The sequence below is a fragment of the Biomphalaria glabrata genome, chromosome 17 (assembly GCF_947242115.1).
Source record: "Biomphalaria glabrata chromosome 17, xgBioGlab47.1, whole genome shotgun sequence".
In the NCBI taxonomy this organism is placed as follows: domain Eukaryota; kingdom Metazoa; phylum Mollusca; class Gastropoda; family Planorbidae; genus Biomphalaria; species Biomphalaria glabrata.
Window position 1 is genome coordinate 19075971 of NC_074727.1, and position 19561 is coordinate 19095531.

Consider the following 19561-nt stretch of genomic DNA (forward strand, 5'->3'; position numbering starts at 1 on the left):
GCTGGGGAGTGTAATCTTCTTTTAATGCCATCTGAGCGGCGGGACTGTAGATGTTTGACAAGCAATGTCACATTTAAGATTTCTATCCTCCTCGCTCTAGATCTAAATTGTACATGATATAACAAAAATACTTAAAAAACAAACAAAGCTTGTTTAATGGGAAAAACTCCACATTTACAACTATACCTCAAGGTTGATGAAGTGTAGTTAATACTTCATAGATAGCAATTTTATATCAAATAATAAAAATATTGATTAAATATGAGCCGCGGTGATTGAGCGGTAAAGAGCTTGACTTCTGAACTTGAGGTCCAAGGTTCGAATCCTGGTGAAAACTGGTATTTTTATTTCGGGATCTTTGGGCGCCTCTCTGTCCACCCAGCTGGGGAAAATATATAGATGGACTTACACCAGGGGTGGGCAACCTTTTTCAACCGAGGGCCGCATTAATAAAATTTGGGGACCAGGCGGGCCGCATATACATATGATAAATTAAAACAAGAGTTAGCAATTTCTTGAACTAATTTTACGAATTATTTTTTGTTAAATTTTGCTATTGCCCATTTACATCCATCATTTCAACACGAATGTATAGTAGTACTTAATATGAAGTATATAACTGTTTACTCTCGTGCATAATGTTCCGAACCATGGAACTAGCTTACTATTTTTTTTTTCTTGTAACTACTGTCAAATTATCTTCAATAAGCATCGACCTGTTCTAACACTTGATAATTTTCAAACAAAAAGAAAAGCTTTTTCAAAGATGAATGTGGTTCCATAAAATGTGAAAGTTTTAAGTTTCTTAAAGTGTGGATATACAGCTTCTGGCACCCATAAAACTCCCGCGAAGGAACTGACTATAACTTCTCTTTCAGGTCATAATTTCCTTGGAGGTATGTCATTTAAAGCTGAGTCAGCTTCTGCATTAAATGGTGAACTGAGGCTATTGAAAACTGGTTTCAAGTTCTTGACGTCTTAAAATTTGTTTTAAAATTCCACAATCAAGGAATCCAAATAAGTCTTGTACTTTTCAACCATTTCACTAGAAATAGTTTCACCTTTCAGCTAAGGTAAAATGATAAAGCCTTAATTTCTCTTGCTGGCCTCAAGAAATGGAATAGCTTTGTTTGAAAAGATTTAAGATGCACATACATTTCATGTGCAAACAACAAAATTGCAATGCTTCCGATGATAAACATGAAGTCTGTCTTCAACTCTTCATTAGAAATATTAGAAAAGGTCACAGACAGTCACAGTCAATGTCCATCAAGGAACCTAACATTTTCTTCCTTGAGATTCCATATTGATTTAATGATTGGCCAGCGAATGCGACTGTGTTACCAAATAACAGAATGTTTTAATTCCAAATCTTCACGAACTTTTCGGAACTGCCAGTCGGGGCCGGCCTTGGAGGCCATAGGCGAAGTGAATTTGGTGGCTCCGAATTAAATATAAAAATACAAAATAAAGGGAAAAAAACTAAAATTATGCAATTTATTAAAGACCTAGTGTACTTGGAACAATAACATTGAATTCAAGTTTCGCTGTTCCATCTCTGTAAATCAAAGCGTATTTTCTTAGCGAGGCCCCCAACACTCATGGACTTGGCAGCTGCATACTTTCACTATGCCTAGGGACGGCCCTGGGGACGGACGGCCATGTGGATATTATTCTATTGTAAGATTCTACGACACAATACGTTTGAATTCAGTGTTTTTTTTTTGTAAACTTTCCACTTACTAGTTTATGGTTGGGATATTTTCTTTATTTTATTAAAAAGGTTGTTTTTCTCAGTCAAAGCTCCATCAGTTGTTACCCTTGCCATCTTGTACAAGCCAACCCAACTCTTTCAACACAGTTCTTCATAGCATTGAATAAACACTGGCCTGGGCTTATGTTTTTTACTGAATTTATCGAAATATTGCTATTAAATATAATGTTCGTTTACTTTAAACTTTTTATAAGGGCGTTGAGAGAAAATGTTTCTTTAGCCTCTCCATTATAAGTGATAAGAATCAAAAGTTTAAACAATTTCTATAGATATTTACAATGATTTATTTTTTATATATTTGCAATTTTATATATGTAATGTGTGGGCACACTTGATTTATTTAGATTTTCACGGGCCGCATAAAACACTTCGGCGGGCCGCATGTGGCCCGCCGTCCGTAATTTGCCCACCCCTGACTTACAAGGTTAATAAAAACAAATAACATAAAAAAATTAGTTTTTTTTAAAGACATTTCTTCGTTTATACAGCTTTGTAAGAGCGATAAATTTACGTTTAATAATTGGTAAATGATACATTTATAAAAATACAGCATTCCATTTTTTTAAATTTTTATTTATTTAACTCTTTAATGAAGACAAGCGGGAATACCATTGACGTGTATATGTGCATGATAAAGATTGTCTAGACTAAATTTAGATTTTAGACGATAGTATTTCAACAAAATTATAACGGTCAAACCAAATTTTTCCTTTTTTTTTTCAGTGTGGTTAAGCTAAGCTGGTTATACATTTCCCAAAGATATACATTAACTGTAAATTTTCTAGGAAAATCGTTAGAGCTTTTTTCAAGAACTGTTTCTAGGTTTTTGTTTCTTCGGAACTTCTTCCCATGAAGTTTACAAGCTGAAAAGAGGAATTGTAAAAAAGAAACAAGTAATGAATTCAAAAATGAATGAAGTGATCTTTGGGTTCTTGCGGTGAAATGTGTTGCCACGCAGGACGAGTTTATGTGAGAAATTTCATCTAGAAATAAACTTATCGTAATTTACATATTCAAGATTTTAAAATTTGATTACGTAAGCAGGTGCATATCTATGTAGCATACCATGAGATAAAAACCACACAACACTAGTGTCATATTTATTTACCAACTTTAATATGAATTTTTTTTTTGAAGTTACTACATACAGCAAGATAACCAATGCTGTAATAAAAACTCTCTACTTTTAGCTTTATTTTAAATATCACAATTTTTTATGTTTGCATTAAAATGACACCCCCCCTCATTCCTTTTCTAAGACCTCTAATCGAAAAGAAAATAGCCTCAACAAGCCTCAATGTTTTTGAAACTTTAAAAGCAACATTTTGAATGAGAAAATTATCATTTTACTAACATAAATAATAATAATAATAAACACAAACCACCCAGGCAGGTAAAAAGGCAGGTTTAAATATTTTCAGAAAGAAAATCAGAATGGAATTCTATCAAAGACAAATGACAGAGAAGAATGGAGAAAGAACGTTGACTGATCTTGTGTGGTGTCCCAAAGGTCCAGCAGACCAAGGGATAGGTGAAAGTGAATGTAAAGTGAGATGTATATCTAGCCCAGTGGTTCCCAAACTTTTTTGTCTCGTAGACCCCTTGCCATGTTTTCTGGTTTTCCATAGACCCCCTGCTTAAGTTATATTGAATTCTAGAAAATTCATCAATTTCAAATTACACATTTTGTTTAAAATAATTTCTAACCAGTGACATGGGGAGTGAAAAAGTTATTTAAAACTGCATTTTAAGTTGAATTAATTTTTAAAAATAAATTTATTAACAAAATTCAAATTTAAACCCATTATATGACAGATAATAAGTATCGTTTCTATCACTATACACATTTTTTAAAGGTTTGCAAGCTCACCGTCCATTGCTACAGAGATTATTTTTCATAAAAATGATTAGTTGTTTTTTGAAGTAGTTCTTGAAAACATTAAATATTAATGTGCCTTAAGTATCATAGTAAAAGTTTTCACAAAGAGCAGTTTTTCGTGTATTTCTTGAGCCATAAAAATTTGAATAAAAAAATACATCATTACCAGACAAGGTTGACTCAGCCAGCTATATAGAGAAATATGTTGTTTGCAGAAATATGTCGTTTGCAAAGACTTACATAAGAAGAAAGAAATATTTGACTATATTCCAACAGAGCTCAAGAATTAAGTGAACTCTTCTACAAATCCATTGCCCTAACAGCCAATGGGTCGGAGTTTGCATGGATGGTTCTCAGAAAGCCACCACAAACGGAGGAGCTGGAATACTCATTGAATGGCCCAATGGAGAAAAAAAAAATTAAGTTCATTGTATCTAATGAGCTCTATGACAGCTACAGAGAAGAAATAGAAGCACTGGAGCTAACAGCTACCATGCTAATGAATAAGCCAAGTTCGCCAAACAGTTAATTTTTTTCTTGACCAATATAAAAATAGTCCTCAAAGCTTAACAAACGCTGGTGCCTCCTAAATAAAACAACTCATGATGCCTGGACTGACGTTCGGTGGTCACCTAGCCTGCTCGCATCTCCCGTCGGGAGTCTAGAATGTAATTATCAACATAATCTGAAGTAACACCCAAAAGATTTTGTACAAAACATATTGTGTGACCTTGTAAAGCTCAACAACAGCAAGAACACTGTTCTCCAATGTTGAAATAGAAGGAAATAGAAGGCTGACACATATACCCAAAGTGAGAAAACAAATACATACTTGAACATCACACTCTATCCGGAAGAAAAGAAGTAACTTATAGTAAATAGAAAAAACGAGAAATGGACAAGCATTCATTCGATATACAAGACATTTGACACCTATTATAAACTATCACAATAGGACCACCTTTAATTTTTTACATCAGAACCGTACACATCATAATGAGAAAACAAGTTCCGGAAGCTCAAAATTGGGACCATTGAAATTTGCCCTTTTGGAGTGTCACCAGAGAATGCCGACCATGTCTTCAAAATTGCATTCTTCATCAAGAGGCCAAAAACAAGACACCTGTCACAAAACCCAAACATGAAATTCTTTTAATGATATAAGTTTGTGTAAGAGTTTTTACAATTTCTTCAATGGCTGGTAAAATAAAAAATTTGCCTATCGTGTGAGGTTTTCAGTATTTTACTAAAATCATCTTCTCAATGTTAGGTCAAAGAGAGATTTTGTGGGTGTATTCTGAACTTTTTCTTTGAGCGTTTGAAAGTTTTGCAAACTTTTATCTTTTTATTAGGGTGGCATCATCTCAAATGATCCTCCAGCTTAATTGGTTTCATATGATCATAAAAAAATAGCACATTAACACTCGCTTGTTTGACAACGAAGTAATGAAGTTCAATTTCAAATACTTAACGCTGTACAGTCTACATTTTTAACTTTGTTAAAGTTATAACTAAACAAAACTACACTATTTAAATATAGTTATTAAATTAAACAAAACAATTTTTCATTTAATCAGCAGGATAAAAATTTTAAGGATTTCCTAAGGTACAAATCATAAATGTGTGTATGAAAAAATTCCAATTGTCAAAATTAAAGTCACGCCATGCTGAATTGAGATTCTTTATCGTAGACCCCCGTGTACTTCTCATAGACCCCCAAATCCCTTTTTAACTTTCGTAGACCCCTTGGAAGTCTTCGTAGACCCCTGGGGGTCTATATAGACCACTTTGGGAATCACTGATCTAGCCTAACTAATGTCTTATGTTGAATATCTAATTGATCTAATTGTTTTGTAAATGATCAATCTCTAATTCCTAAAAAAATTCTTAAAAAAATAAATTTCATTGAAGATTTTTTACTTTTGATTTTGCTAGGCCTCCCCCCCCCCCCCGGTATTGGTTCAGAACTCCCCCTCCCCCCAGGTCTTCAGGGTATATCAAAATACCCAAAAGTTCTACCGTGCACCTTTGATGTGTCTGTCAAGAAAGCTTAGAGAGGGGCCACAACTCGTTAATAAACATATGTAAATTACGGCCCTTTCGACCACGTAGCTTTTTTTTTTTTTTTTTATCGCACAGTTAACATTATTTCAGTTTGTGTTGTCTCTGTATTGTTATGGCATATCTCAACTCTACTATGACTTTTATCAATGTATACAAACATTTCTTGAAATCTTGAATCAGAAAATTACCGTTATTGGTTGTTATTATTTAACTCCTCCATTAAGCTCAACTCCCTATTCCCTAGTAAACTCTTCGTTCCAGGATATTGCAGAGATGACCTCATTTAACATCATCGGGTGACGTCATGCCAGATCCAAATTACTAGAAGTTTTCTCCCTTTTTTGCTATTGGTATCTTTTATTTTTGAAACTGTAATTCTGTTGTCTTTTTTTTTTCTCTACCAATTCTCTCCGAGACTTTCTTCATCAAGAGTCTACGTTTGTTATCTTCGTCCTCTAGTTCTTCTTTACCATCGGACTCTCTCTTCTGACTCTCTTGTTTCTTTTACGCTCGCTCTCCCTATCCTGGCCTCTCTCTCTCTCGCTCTCCCTATCCTGGCCTCTCTTTCTCTCTCTATCTCCCTCTCCACCCCTTTCTTGTTCTCTCTTCACGCGATCTGTTGGTGATCGCAGCCAAAGCCCTCTTCAGCTTCCTCCCCCCCCCCCAGCGCCTCACACACTCACTCTCCACTCCTCTCTATCTCTCAGCCTCCCCCCCCCCTTCCTTTCCCCACTCCTTTAGCTCATTCGAAAGTGCAGTACGAGCCAGGAGCAGTGGTGTTCCTTCTAGCACAGACACCTACCGCTACGAGTGAGTACGATAGTTAGATTGTTCCTGGTTTGGTTTTGTTTTTCCCTTTTCATTTTCTTCAATACTCTCGTCTGCTGTGTGACAAAGTCATCGCCTGTGTTCCATGTCTTCTTATCGTCCCATGGATTTATCGTAATGTTCTTATGGGCGCTGTTCAGTAAGTACGTCTAGAGTAGCTAAGGCTAAGATACAAGCCTCCGTGAAGTGACTTTAGTGTTTTTCCTCATCAAAGCGCTGACTACTGGGATGTATAATAAGTACCAGAGGTCTCCGGACAGCGGGTCATCATTTGCATTCTTTGAATTGTGATCAGATTTCATGTTTTGTTTCCTTGGCTTGCGTCGATAGATGCCATTGTTATCAAGAGAATGGGATATATCTTTTAAAGTAATACATATGTTGTTAATGCCTGCGACTTTTAAAATTTGCATTGTGAGCTACGATACAGGGTTTTCGTATAAAACGAAAGTCATCATATATATATACATATATATCGTACACTTGTATATTAATTCTCGGTCATTACACCTCACGCTCGATACTCAGACCCCCCCCCTCCTCACATGTACAAGCTGTTGTAGAGAGTGGGGAAAAAAAAAAAGGGGGGGGGGAGGGGGCAACACGACAGGATGTGGATGTGTTTCTATTGATCTGTCAGTGTCAGTGTCTAGAACACCAGTGTGTCAGTGACAGCTGTGATGGCTGACTGCTTCAGGAACAATGTTTTCGGCCTCAGAGAGAGAGAGAGAGAGACAGAGAGCTCTAATGCTAAAGAACCCGGGGCAATCAAAGAATTTTTTTTTATATCCACATGCACATATGATGCAATTAAAAACAGAGGCCTATACCGAACTTCCAGTGTAACTTAATGAGCTTTCTAAATTATGGCTGCAGTATGGAGAGTGATAAATATAAAATTGGTCAATGTTACATTTGATTTTTTTTGTTTAATTTTGATCTATCTTCTGTGTATATAATTATGGACTTTTAATGCCTTTGTTTGTTAGTAAAGGCCGTTCAAAGTGGGAAGAGAGAGAGAATTCCAGATAGGGAGATAGGTCTTGTTAAAGAATCTATCATCAAGTCCGCTCAGAGTGATGTTTCAAGGAAGCTTCTAGTATTGCATTATTAATATTCAGAGAGCTAAAGAGAAAGGGGGAAGTATCAAGAGAGAGAGAGAGAGAGAGAGAGAGAGTGAGAGAAAGAGAGAGAGAGTAAAATCTAGTAAAATCAGCTTCTGAACTCATGGAGACGTTCCGAGACTGTTGGAGAGAGTCAATACGTTGGTTGTTGTGTTGTTGGTTGTTGTGCTGGACACATGACACCCTTAGTTGACGTCTTAGTTTGAGACTATAAATAGACTAATAAGTACTGAGTGGGCTTCGACATTGTGTACAATCCTATATGCCTTGTAATGTGTCAGTAAGAGTCACATCCAGAGAGATGTTTGATAATGTAAAATAGAGCTCCACGAGACAGGTTGTACAACAAAGGGAACTAGCGACTCCTACAGGGAAATAGATTTGATTGAGAAAAATACGTAGGAATGTTAGTCTTGTATATGTAGCCAAGTCCAAATAGTTCAATTGTTATCATCATCAACACCCCATTTTCGTTTTATTGACATAATACTTGATCTACTACTACTAATAATAAAAGTTTGATTTTTCTGAGCGCTGTTAACAAACATGATGTCGGCTCAAGGCGCTGTGATAACATTGTCGTGAATATAAAATCATCCTTATATCAGCACATCGTTCTCTAAATTACAACATTATCATTTTTATATTTCAAAAGATTAACATAATTTTATCATTATCATCTTGATCACATCATTTTCATTATTAAATCATTATCATCACAAGATAATTACATAATTACACAAATGTATTACTATGCAAGCACATCATTGTCATAATTACATCAATATCACCATCACGTCACCATCATCATTAAAGTATAATACATCATTATTATCACTAAATCATGCTCGTAATTACAACATTATAATCATTATCATCACATCGACAGACGTTCTAATCTTAATTGTATCAGCACCAAGTCCAGTCAACACACTATTAACAGCAGACATTGTTACAATAGGGGTAGTTATGAATATTTATAAAGAGGCTGTTGCCTTGGTTCATGACTAGTAAACTAGTTCTAAAATAGACATAAATAACTTAATCAAGAAAATATAAAAACATATAACAAATAATCAAATGTGTTGATAAAGTAAAAGAAAAGAAAAAAATTGAACGATAATTAATGATTAACTGCTGATAATGGCATACATTTCAAGACAGTTTCAGATACATAATCGATCAATCACTCTATAAGGAATACTTTTTCCTTTGTAACTAGGAACAATAACCTCGGCATTGATGTCAGTTTTCGTTCTGAAAAAAATGAATTCCCGTTCTATAATTAGAAAACGTGAAACAACAGCTTCAAAGACGAAACAGTTTGTATACAAGTCAACAGCGATGTTTGTTGGCGCATTGCCTTGACAGAATTTCCTTGTTACCGTTTGTTAGAGACAGGCGCCTTAAGTCGGTCTTTGTCTAGCGATCTGTCTGTTTTTGGTACAACGGGAATATTTTTAGTGCCGGATTGAGGTACTTAGATACCCAGGTCCAGAATGTAGACAATATATATTGAGTATTATAATTTGTAAAGAAATTGCAAAGCTTATATCAACTTTCTCTGTTTGTCTGTCTGGTAAAAAGTGTGTACACGTTATATCTCCCACACCATTCTCGGATCAAGCTGAAATTTGCACAATTATTCATTGCCATAGACAAGACATGAATCAATAAAAAAATGGAACCAATTAGACAATTTAGTACTAGTAATATATTATTTTGCTCAATAGCAACAAGAGAAACTTATACATCAGTATTTACGGATACGCTTAAATTTGTTGGGTTTAGTCCCCTTAAATAATTGCTAACGTTATTTCTCCCTCACGCATTCTCCGATCAAGTTGATACTTTAAACAATTATTTACTGTACCTAACAAAACATGAATCAATAAACAAAAATACTCAGTTAGTCAATTAATTATTACTAATTAATTATTTTGTTTGATATCGAATAAAGGAAATAAATTGAACATTATCGGTATATATAGTTTTAAGTACGGAATTTTCCAGTTTACATAAGCTTTGTTTTTTGTTTTTTTATATTTTGTTTCTATTTTGCTTGTTTAAAGTGTAAATAATGTACTGTGAATAATTTTAAAAACAAAAAAACAGACATTACAGAAAGAAAGTAAATTTAGATATTTAATCAAAGAAAAAGAAACCATTCCGTCGGACATTTAATTTTTAAATTAATAGATAACCCACTAGAACCATTGTTATTAGAGGACCCCCCCACCTTTTTTAAGTCAGTACTTCATGGAGGGTGGATGGCTGAAGGACGCTGATCTCAAAAACGGCCACAGCGATTTTCCTAAAAATGAAACAGCTGTATATCGCTGACAACACGGGGGAAAATCTAGTAAGAGTGAAAAATAAATTTAAATTTGGCTAGAGTATTAGACCTAGATCTAGATCCTATATCGGTTTTGAAAGGACTATTGCGTTCTTGAAATAAATGTCCTAATGTAAAACATTATTGATAAAACAGTTTAATAAATTAATTCAGAAAAATGTGCACATTGTCTTCTTAGTCTAGATCTTAAGGCATATTCTTAGAATATTATAAAGTGTAGTAGATCTCAAAGTGTAGTAGATATCAAAGTGTAGTAGATCTCAAAGTGTAGTAGATCTCAAAGTGTAGTAGATCTCAAAGTGTAGTAGATCTCAAGTGTAGTAGATCTCAAAGTGTACTAGATCTGTAGGGTAACAAATGTTCCATTGTTTTTAAATCTAAAATTCATCTTTAAGATAAACACAAGTGCTCTGTAAGTTGTATAAAGGATAAATTGTCTTTTTCAAAAAAATGTTTTGTTTCCTTGTACATTCTTCAAAGCACAAAATTTTTTCAGAACATGGGGACTTTTAATACTCTCTGTGCTCAATCTCAGCTCACTCTCAACTCACTCTCAACTCCAATCTACTTGCTGTCGCCATATAAACTCCATATCTCCCCATCTACATCAGACATCACTTCCTGTACATACATCAGCCATCACTTCCTGTACATACATCAGCCATCACTTCCTGTACATACATCAGACATCACTTCCTGTACATACATCAGCCATCACTTCCTGTACATACATCAGCCATCACTTCCTGTACGTACATCAGCCATCACTTCCTGTACATAATCAGCCAACACTTCCTGTGCATACATCAGCCATCACTTCCTGTACATACATCAGCCATCACTTCCTGTACGTACATCAGCCATCACTTCCTGTACATAATCAGCCAACACTTCCTGTACGTACATCAGCCATCACTTCCTGTACATAATCAGCCATCACTTCCTGTACATACATCAGCTATCACTTCCTGTACGTACATCAGCCATCACTTCCTGTACATACATCAGCCATCACTTCCTGTACATACATCAGCCATCACTTCCTGTGCATACATCAGCCATCACTTCCTGTACGTACATCAGCCATCACTTCCTGTACGTACATCAGCCATCACTTCCTGTACGTACATCAGCCATCACTTCCTGTACGTACATCAGCCATCACTTCCTGTACGTACATCAGCCATCACTTCCTGTACATAATCAGCCAACACTTCCTGTACGTACATCAGCCAACACTTCCTGTACATAATCAGCCATCACTTCCTGTACATACATCAGCTATCACTTCCTGTACGTACATCAGCCATCACTTCGTGTACATACATCAGCCATCACTTCCTGTACATACATCAGCAATCACTTCCTGTGCATACATCAGCCATCACTTCCTGTACGTACATCAGCCATCACTTCCTGTACGTAATCAGCCATCACTTCCTGCACATACATCAGACATCACTTCCTGTACATACATCAGCCATCACTTCCTGTGCATACATCAGCCATCACTTCCTGTACGTACATCAGCCATCACTTCCTGTACGTACATCAGCCATCACTTCCTGTACATACATTAGCCATCACTTCCTGTACATACATTAGCCATCATTTCCTGTACATACATCAGCCATCACTTCCTGTACATACATCAGCCATCACTTCCTGTACGTACATGAGCCATCACTTCCTGTACATACATCAGCCATCACTTCCTGTACATACATCAGCCATCACTTCCTGAACATACATCAGCCATCACTTCCTGTACATACATCGCACGTGCATTTATAAAAATAAACTGTATGAAATTCCCCCAGTATCTAACACTTGCAGCTTAGACCATAGTAGATCTACATGTATTATAACAGAACATACACACTCCCTAACTCAAAAAGTCAAACATTATTTAGTTTGTTTTAGTTTCTTTTATTGCCTTCCAAGTTTTAATGGGCAGATGATTGAAAATACATCTGTTGTTGTTGTTTTGTTTTTTTTTAAATAAAGAAACCGTCACAAGCGTGTATGTGTTTAATATGTACATCCACTTTTTTCCTACTATTAGTGAGTAGTGCTATGTACTAAAAACATTAACATCACGGAAAAACAAAATACCATTTATATCAGGAGCCTTCTGTCAACTAAACATTCTAGTTGGCTATGTAATCATTTTGTTTGTAAGTGAACCATTCAAGGAAATATTTCTCACAGCTTCCCAAACTAACAATGACAAATATACAATGATTGAAATCAATCACTTTTATCCACTTTTATTGTTATAGATTTAGATAGCGTCCAAGTACTCTATCAAACTGACGTCACAATTCGGGCAACTCTATTAAATTCGAAGCCGTCCATCGATAGAACTGTGCTGTTCTGCTCGTATTGATTTGAGAACCATTTGAAATTAAAATGTATCGATCAGTTCGTCTGGAAGTCGGACAGATAGAATTATGAGTTGGACTAGTCCAGCTATTTTGTCAGTAAGTTTCCAGAAGACGGGAGCAGCCGACGAGTTTGTTAAGACAATAGTCTGTTGTTGACGAGCTCTACGGAGAGGGTTGCCTAGAGACTGTATTGATACCGGAACCAGGGAAAAGACACACACAGTGCAGCTTTCTTTGGAGGGATTGGGAAGACTAGAACCTCTATTGGAGTAGTTTACTCTTTTTACTAGTTGTTTCTATCTATCTATCTATCTATCTATCTATCTATCTATCTATCTATCTATCTACTATCTATCTATCTATCTATCTATCTATCTATCTATCTATCTATCTATCTATCTATCTGTCTGTCTGTCTGTCTATCTATCTATCTATCTATCTATCTATCTATCTATCTATCTATCTATCTATCTATCTATCTATCTATCTATCTATCTAATCTGTCTGTCTGTCTGTCTATCTATCTAATCTGTCTGTCTGTCTATCTATCTAATCTGTTTGTCTGTCTATCTATCTAATCTGTCTGTCTGTCTGTCTATCTATCTAATCTGTCTGTCTGTCTGTCTATCTATCTATCAACCTATCTGTCTGTCGGTCTTTCTGTCAATCTCTATATATATCAATGAATATAACTCTTCAGCACTTTCTGGCATGGCCAGGCTCTGTTTCCATTCTCTGTCTCTCTCTCTCTCTCTCTCTCTCTCTCTCTCTCTATCTCTATCCATAACTCTTTTACTTCTTCTTAATCTCTCTCTCTCTCTCTCTCTCTCTCTTTCTATCACCCACCCATCGACTGTGAGTCAATTATTTTTCTTACTGACTCTCATTCTGTCTCCCCCATTCTGTCTCCCCCATTCTGTCTCCCCCATTTTGTCTGACCCCGTTCCAGTCTACCTTCCTAAACACGGGTAATAACTAGTACGAAGTAAATATGTATGTAGCGGGAGATAATCTAATATAGAAAATACATAAAATGACGAACAACAAGAGTTATGGTTTCCGCGGTCACAAGCCTCCTCTCATTTGTAGCCCCTAGAGTTATGACACCACAACTCACACACAGTCACACGCACACAGACGAACAGAACCAATATCATTAGTAGGCCTACCGTAAAATGAATGTGTCTGATGCACAAAGTCGCGCGCTAATCCATACATCCTGACCTTGTCATCTACCGTCTGCTTTCTTTGACTTGTTACGCAATCAGCTTAGTGCGCGAATTTTTTCATTAGATTTTTTTGTTTTAGATTGTTGCCAACTTTAAAACCCTACATTGTCCATAGAGGGTATTTAATGATGCACAGGTCTACACATTATGCAAAAACTAAGTTGCGATTCGGCGGGAAAGAAGACTACATTCGCATTTAATGCAGGGCCGGATTCACGACTTTGTCACCTCGCAGCGTTTCAAGCTTATATGTGTATAATATATAGATTGTCTCCATTGTCTTCTGAAATACAAGGAGCCACACACACACACACATATATATATAAAGAATCACCCTTTGGGTCAGGATTTTGTGATTTTACCATCACAAAAGAGATACAAGACACCGATAGCAAAGAAAAACAGACACAAACACTCTTTTGTTCCCCTGGCAATCAAATCATTAAATAAGAACAATCTATATCTATAAACTTTGTCACATGTAAATTATGAGTGAGTCTGGTGTGAATGTAAATTTTGGTTTCTTATAGTTATAATGTTTTTTGTTTGGTGTAATGCACAAATTCTTGAAATTGTAAGACAAATTTCCATATGGACAATAAAGATTATTATTATATATATAGGATATATACAGGGCTTTTTTTGTGACGGTGCGCAACGGTACGGCGTACAGGCACCTTTTTTATATTTCTAAATCACTTTTCTTGTATTTTAACGTATATTATTAATTTTTAGTAATTAAACGTTAGGCAATCAGCTTCTGAGTACCGGCACCTATTCACTGAGTACCGGCACCTATTCACTGAGTACCGGCACGTATTCACTGAGTACCGGCACCTATTCACTGAGTACCGACACTTATATTTTTTTTTTACAAAAAAGCACTGTATATATATATATATATAATTAGATCATTGCAACAACGTTTGGTATACAACATGCATAGGAAGCAAGTCAAACCCCATAGTATCTGTGGGTTAAATATAAGTTACGTTAATCTTGCAACAGACATACACTAAATATGCTTGCCATTTAAGTTCAACAACTTTAAATGCCAGCGACAATATTTATGACTGATAGTGATATGCTTAATGTAAATTTTGGGCCCCTGCAAGGCGCGGGGCTCAATTGGAGCAATCTGTCAAATCAGCCTAAGGCCGGCGCTGGCTAATATAGAGGTAGCCTCTTTCGAAAAGTAGCCTAGAGTTAGGGCTTTGTTTATTTAAAAAAAAATGTACAAATCATTTGTCAATAGGCTCCGTCCGAGTACACAATTTTATATGTTGGTTTTTCCATTCTCGAATCTAAGTTAAACTTTACACAATTAATTATTGTCCCTAAAAAAATTAATCAACACAAATTATAATAAATTAATTTTTGTTTAATAATTAATTTATTTAGAAAAGGAAAATAAATATAACAGTATTGAGACACATGGTATAAATGTGCAGTTCTCTCTCCTATCTAACTTTGTTTTCTAAGTAAATTTTAGATAATAGTTTGTCATTTTTTATTACTATTTTTCAGCAGTGTCTCAATTCAAAAGGTGCATTGGATTTACAATGGACCGGCTTTAAATCGTTAATTCATTTCTAGCCATGGATGTAACGGATTAACGGGTGCTGGTCTTCTCGTCTGCTGGAGATCAAGGAAACTGCTTCCTGGCGGAGAGATCTGCCAAACATCCTGTTAGCCCCTACAACCATTGAGTTCCAGAAGATCAAATTTGGAGTTTTAATATTGTTTCATAAAAAGTGATAAAATATTGTGTCTTTGTGTGACCTGTGTGTTATTTTTATAAAGTTACTTACTTGACCTAGTTAGTCACACAAGATCGTCTGCTGTTGATTGTATTATTTCTGGATTTACCCGATCTTCAGATAGGTGAGTACAACATTTGGAAAAAAATTCTTGAATATATTTTATTTCAAACTTTTTCTAGAACTTGTAAAAAAAAATATTATATGTGATCTTTAGTTTCCTCGAGATACACGTCCTCGTGGAGGTTTGGTGTCAGAAGTAAAAGTCGTCATTTCCGGTTGAACGTCCGATACAAGAAGGCATCAGAAAGAGGCATATGACTACCAATAACCTACTACACACACCTACACAAACTCACTGTGGCTATAATGCCTAGCGCATTGATGAATATATAGACTCAAAACACGGCCCACCAAACTACAAACACACACACACACAGTTTGGAACATTCACCCAGCTAAAACAACGAACAGTGCTAGGCTCAAAATAAATTCTTAATTAAAAGATAGGTCTTTCCAACGTTCTGCCTCTCTCTCTCTCTTTCTCTCTCTCTTTCTCTCTCTCTCTGTATCTCTTTTTTTCTCTCTCTCTGTATCTCTCCTCGTGTTTCTCCGTGTCTCACTCGTCTCCAAGAGGCAGTCTCTTGTTAGGAATATTGATTTGTTTTATAACCTAGACGGCTAACCACTTCTCCTTCCCCCCCCACCCAACTCTTACATTGCTCTCTCTCTCTCTCTCTCTCTCTCTCTCTCTCTCTCTCTCTCTTTTGATCCCAGCAGATTGTGTGATTGATGAAATCTAGAGTATCAATATCGATCAAATCAACATGTAATCGATTCCTCGTTTTCCCTTCAGTACGACACACAGAAACAAATCTACACTCCTCGTGTCCACTCTCTCTCCCTCTCTCTCTCTCTCCTCCCTTAGCCCTGCCCTCCCTCCAATCAACTCTCTTGCGTCCTTATTTTATCTTCCGAGTCTGGAGAGAAGCGGATGGTGAAGAATGGGGGGTGGGGAGAAGTGACAGAATTAAGAGATTATGTCTTCACTCGAGTTGTGTCATGACATCCTTTTTACAACGACAATCAGCTGACATTGCAAGTGACCGCTATCTGCCTGGACATTACGCAAGCACAACGGCAATCAGCTGACATTGCAAGTGATTAGGCAAAGGCGTACATTCGTGGAGATCAGAGACAGGAGTTGAAAACAGTTAGACACCTCTTTATATAGCTACTGCCTTCCAGACATTGTTTTATAGACGTAACCACTATCTCACAGACACCTCCTTATATAGCTACTGCCTTCCAAACATTGTTTTATAGACGTAACCACTATCTCACAGACACCTCCTTATATAGCTACTGCCTTCCAGACATCGTTTCATAGACGTAATCACTATCTCACAGACACCTCTTTATATAGCTACTGCCTTCCAGACATTGTTTTATAGACGTAACCACTATCTCACAGACACCTCTTTATATAGCTACTGCCGTCCAAACATCTTTTTATAGACGTAACCACTATCTCACAGACACCTCTTTATATAGCTACTGCCTTCCAGACATCGTTTTATAGACGTAATCACTATCTCACAGACACCTCTTTATATAGCTACTGCCGTCCAAACATCTTTTTATAGACGTAACCACTATCTCACAGACACCTCTTTATATAGCTACTGCCTTCCAGACATCGTTTTATAGACGTAACCACTATCTCACAGACACCTCCTTATATAGCTACTGCCTTCCAGACATTGTTTTATAGACGTAACCTCTATCTCACAGACACCTCTTTATATAGCTACTGCGTCCAGACACCTTTTTATAGACGTAACCTCTATCTCACAGACACCTCTTTATTATGTAACATTACGTTTGATACTTTTTCTGATTATGAATTTTCTGACAGTAGAAAAAAAATGACTTCACTATTTCACGAGTGACAAACTCAAAATTCTATCTCTCATTTCGTAACAGTATGTTACTAGCCCAACATTTTAGTATACGATATCATGGGACACGATAGGATGATAAAGAGGTCACAGCCGGGTCTACGTTTCCACGTGAACTGCCGCACTTCAGCATAACTTTTAGAACACTGAACAATCTTTGCATCTGAATTGATTTGATAATGATAAACAATATGAAATTATCAAATATAATGTTTAAAATACGTCGGAGTGGTATTCATAAATAACTGACCAAATTTTCTTCATACTTATTACATATTAAAGTGTCTGCCCCAAATTTGAGACAGGAAGTGTAGCTCAAACAGGGTAGACCTAAAAAAGAGCTTACAATATTTAAGCCTTAAGTCCTCATTAAACCATTACAGAGTCGAAGCTCTCGAAAATATGTGTGTCGAAGGAGCTAGTCAGTTACAACTAAGAAGAAAAATGGTTCAATAGACCGACGTTCCTTTGATCTCAGCAACATGTGTTTTTGTTGTGTGTGTGTGTGTACGTTTGCGTGTATAATTAATTAATTAATTGTGTGTGTGTAAGCTTTACGATTGTGCTGTGTTTGTGTTGACGCGTGTTTATGCTTGTTTGTGCGCGTGTGCTAGTTCGCGCGCACGCAGGAATGTGTTTGTTGATCGAGTTAAATAGCAACTCGGTGAAGTGTCTCGGTGAGCAAGTCACGTGCTCCACAAGTCGCCTGTTGATTGGTCAAACAAACCGCACTTAATTCTACCCTGGTGTCACACCTGGACCAAAAACCAACTGAATTTAAGTTCAAGTTAGAGCTAGGTCTAGTTGACGTTTTAGTTATGCAAATAATAATATTTATAATAATAATTATTCAATAAGATGTTGAGTGATAATCTCGAAGAGGTATACTGATAACTTAATATATAGATAAGGGATGCCGGACTTAACTAGTAGGTAAAACAGTGGCGTACCAAAGCTAGGTCGCCTGGCGCCTTTGGGCGCAAAGGGGCTGAAATGCGTTTCGCCTCTTCCCCTACATCTAGGTAGGCTCCTTGTTTCTACTATTTACACAGGAGGGCGAAATTCTGCTTTGTGAAAGCGATGCTGCTACTTCAGCACTGCATAAGATACGCTGTTATGGTTGCCATGGCGATTTAAGGATATGCTGTTTAACAGGGCGCCCCAGGCAAAATAAGGGTAAACGAGGTTCAGATTGCCCCCGCGACCTGCAATCAGCCGAGATCCCTAACCTCATGCGTACGACATATCGCCCCCGGGGAAGCCGACGCGACATAATGCGGATGGAACACTCACTGGACAGCGCCAAAGAGCAAAGTTGATTGACTTGGGTTTGTCTCCTTTTACCTTATAGCTTTCTATCTGTCTTTTTATCTATCTATCTATCTATCTGTCTTTTTATCTATCTATCTATCTATCTATCTATCTATCTATCTATCTATCTATCTATCTATCTATCTATCTATCTATCTATCTATCTATCTATCTATCTATCTATCTATCTATCTATCTATCTGTCTGTCTGTCTGTCTGTCTATCAATCTATCTATCTATCTATCTATCTATCTATCTATCTATCTATCTATCTATCTATCTATCTATCTATCTATCTATCTATCTGTCTATCTATCTATCTATCTATCTATCTATCTATCTATCTATCTATCTATCTATCTATCTACGTATAGATGACATTTCAGAAGTCAAACATATAGGCCTATTGAATTTGGCCTAAAGATACATTGAAATTGTGTTAAGTTCAAGTTAGATTGAAGATAATTTAGAGATTAGTTGTAGATTTGGAAATAAGTTAAAATAAGTTAATGATAACTTGGTAATTAGCTGATGGTTGAAAATAAGTTGAGGATAATAAATCAGTAACTTAATAGTTCCAGGCCAAGTAATGCGCCCCCGGCAACAGTTGACCTAGCAGTCTTGAGCTAAAAATCGTGTCAGGTTCACGGATACTATTTGAGACATTTCCTAAGTACTTTGTCCATTTCCTAGGTACTTTGTCCATTTCCTAGGTACTTTGTCCATTTCCTAGGTACTTTGTCCATTTCCTAGGTACTTTGTCCATTTCCTAGGTACTTTGTCCATTTCCTAAACAAATATAATTTCAAAGAAAGGCTGAATTAGAATACTGTGATTTCTTCAATGTGTTCTATATAAAGTTAATATTGTATTTTCTTATAATGGTTT

General features: G+C 36.4%; 1 protein-coding gene across 17 annotated transcripts in view; it reads left to right on the top strand.

Moving 5' to 3' along the window:
• Positions 1-6451: 6451 nt before the first annotated feature.
• LOC106072560 (potassium voltage-gated channel protein Shaw-like) overlaps positions 6452-19561 on the top strand; it is a 230377-nt gene continuing 217267 nt past the window's right edge. For 15 of the 17 annotated variants that reach the window (XM_056015395.1, XM_056015410.1, XM_056015411.1 and 12 more), the window contains exons 1-2: positions 6534-6684; positions 15169-15525. The gene's annotated coding sequence lies outside the window, so the exon portion shown is untranslated. The other 2 variants (XM_056015397.1, XM_056015396.1) reach the window with 2 other exon arrangements.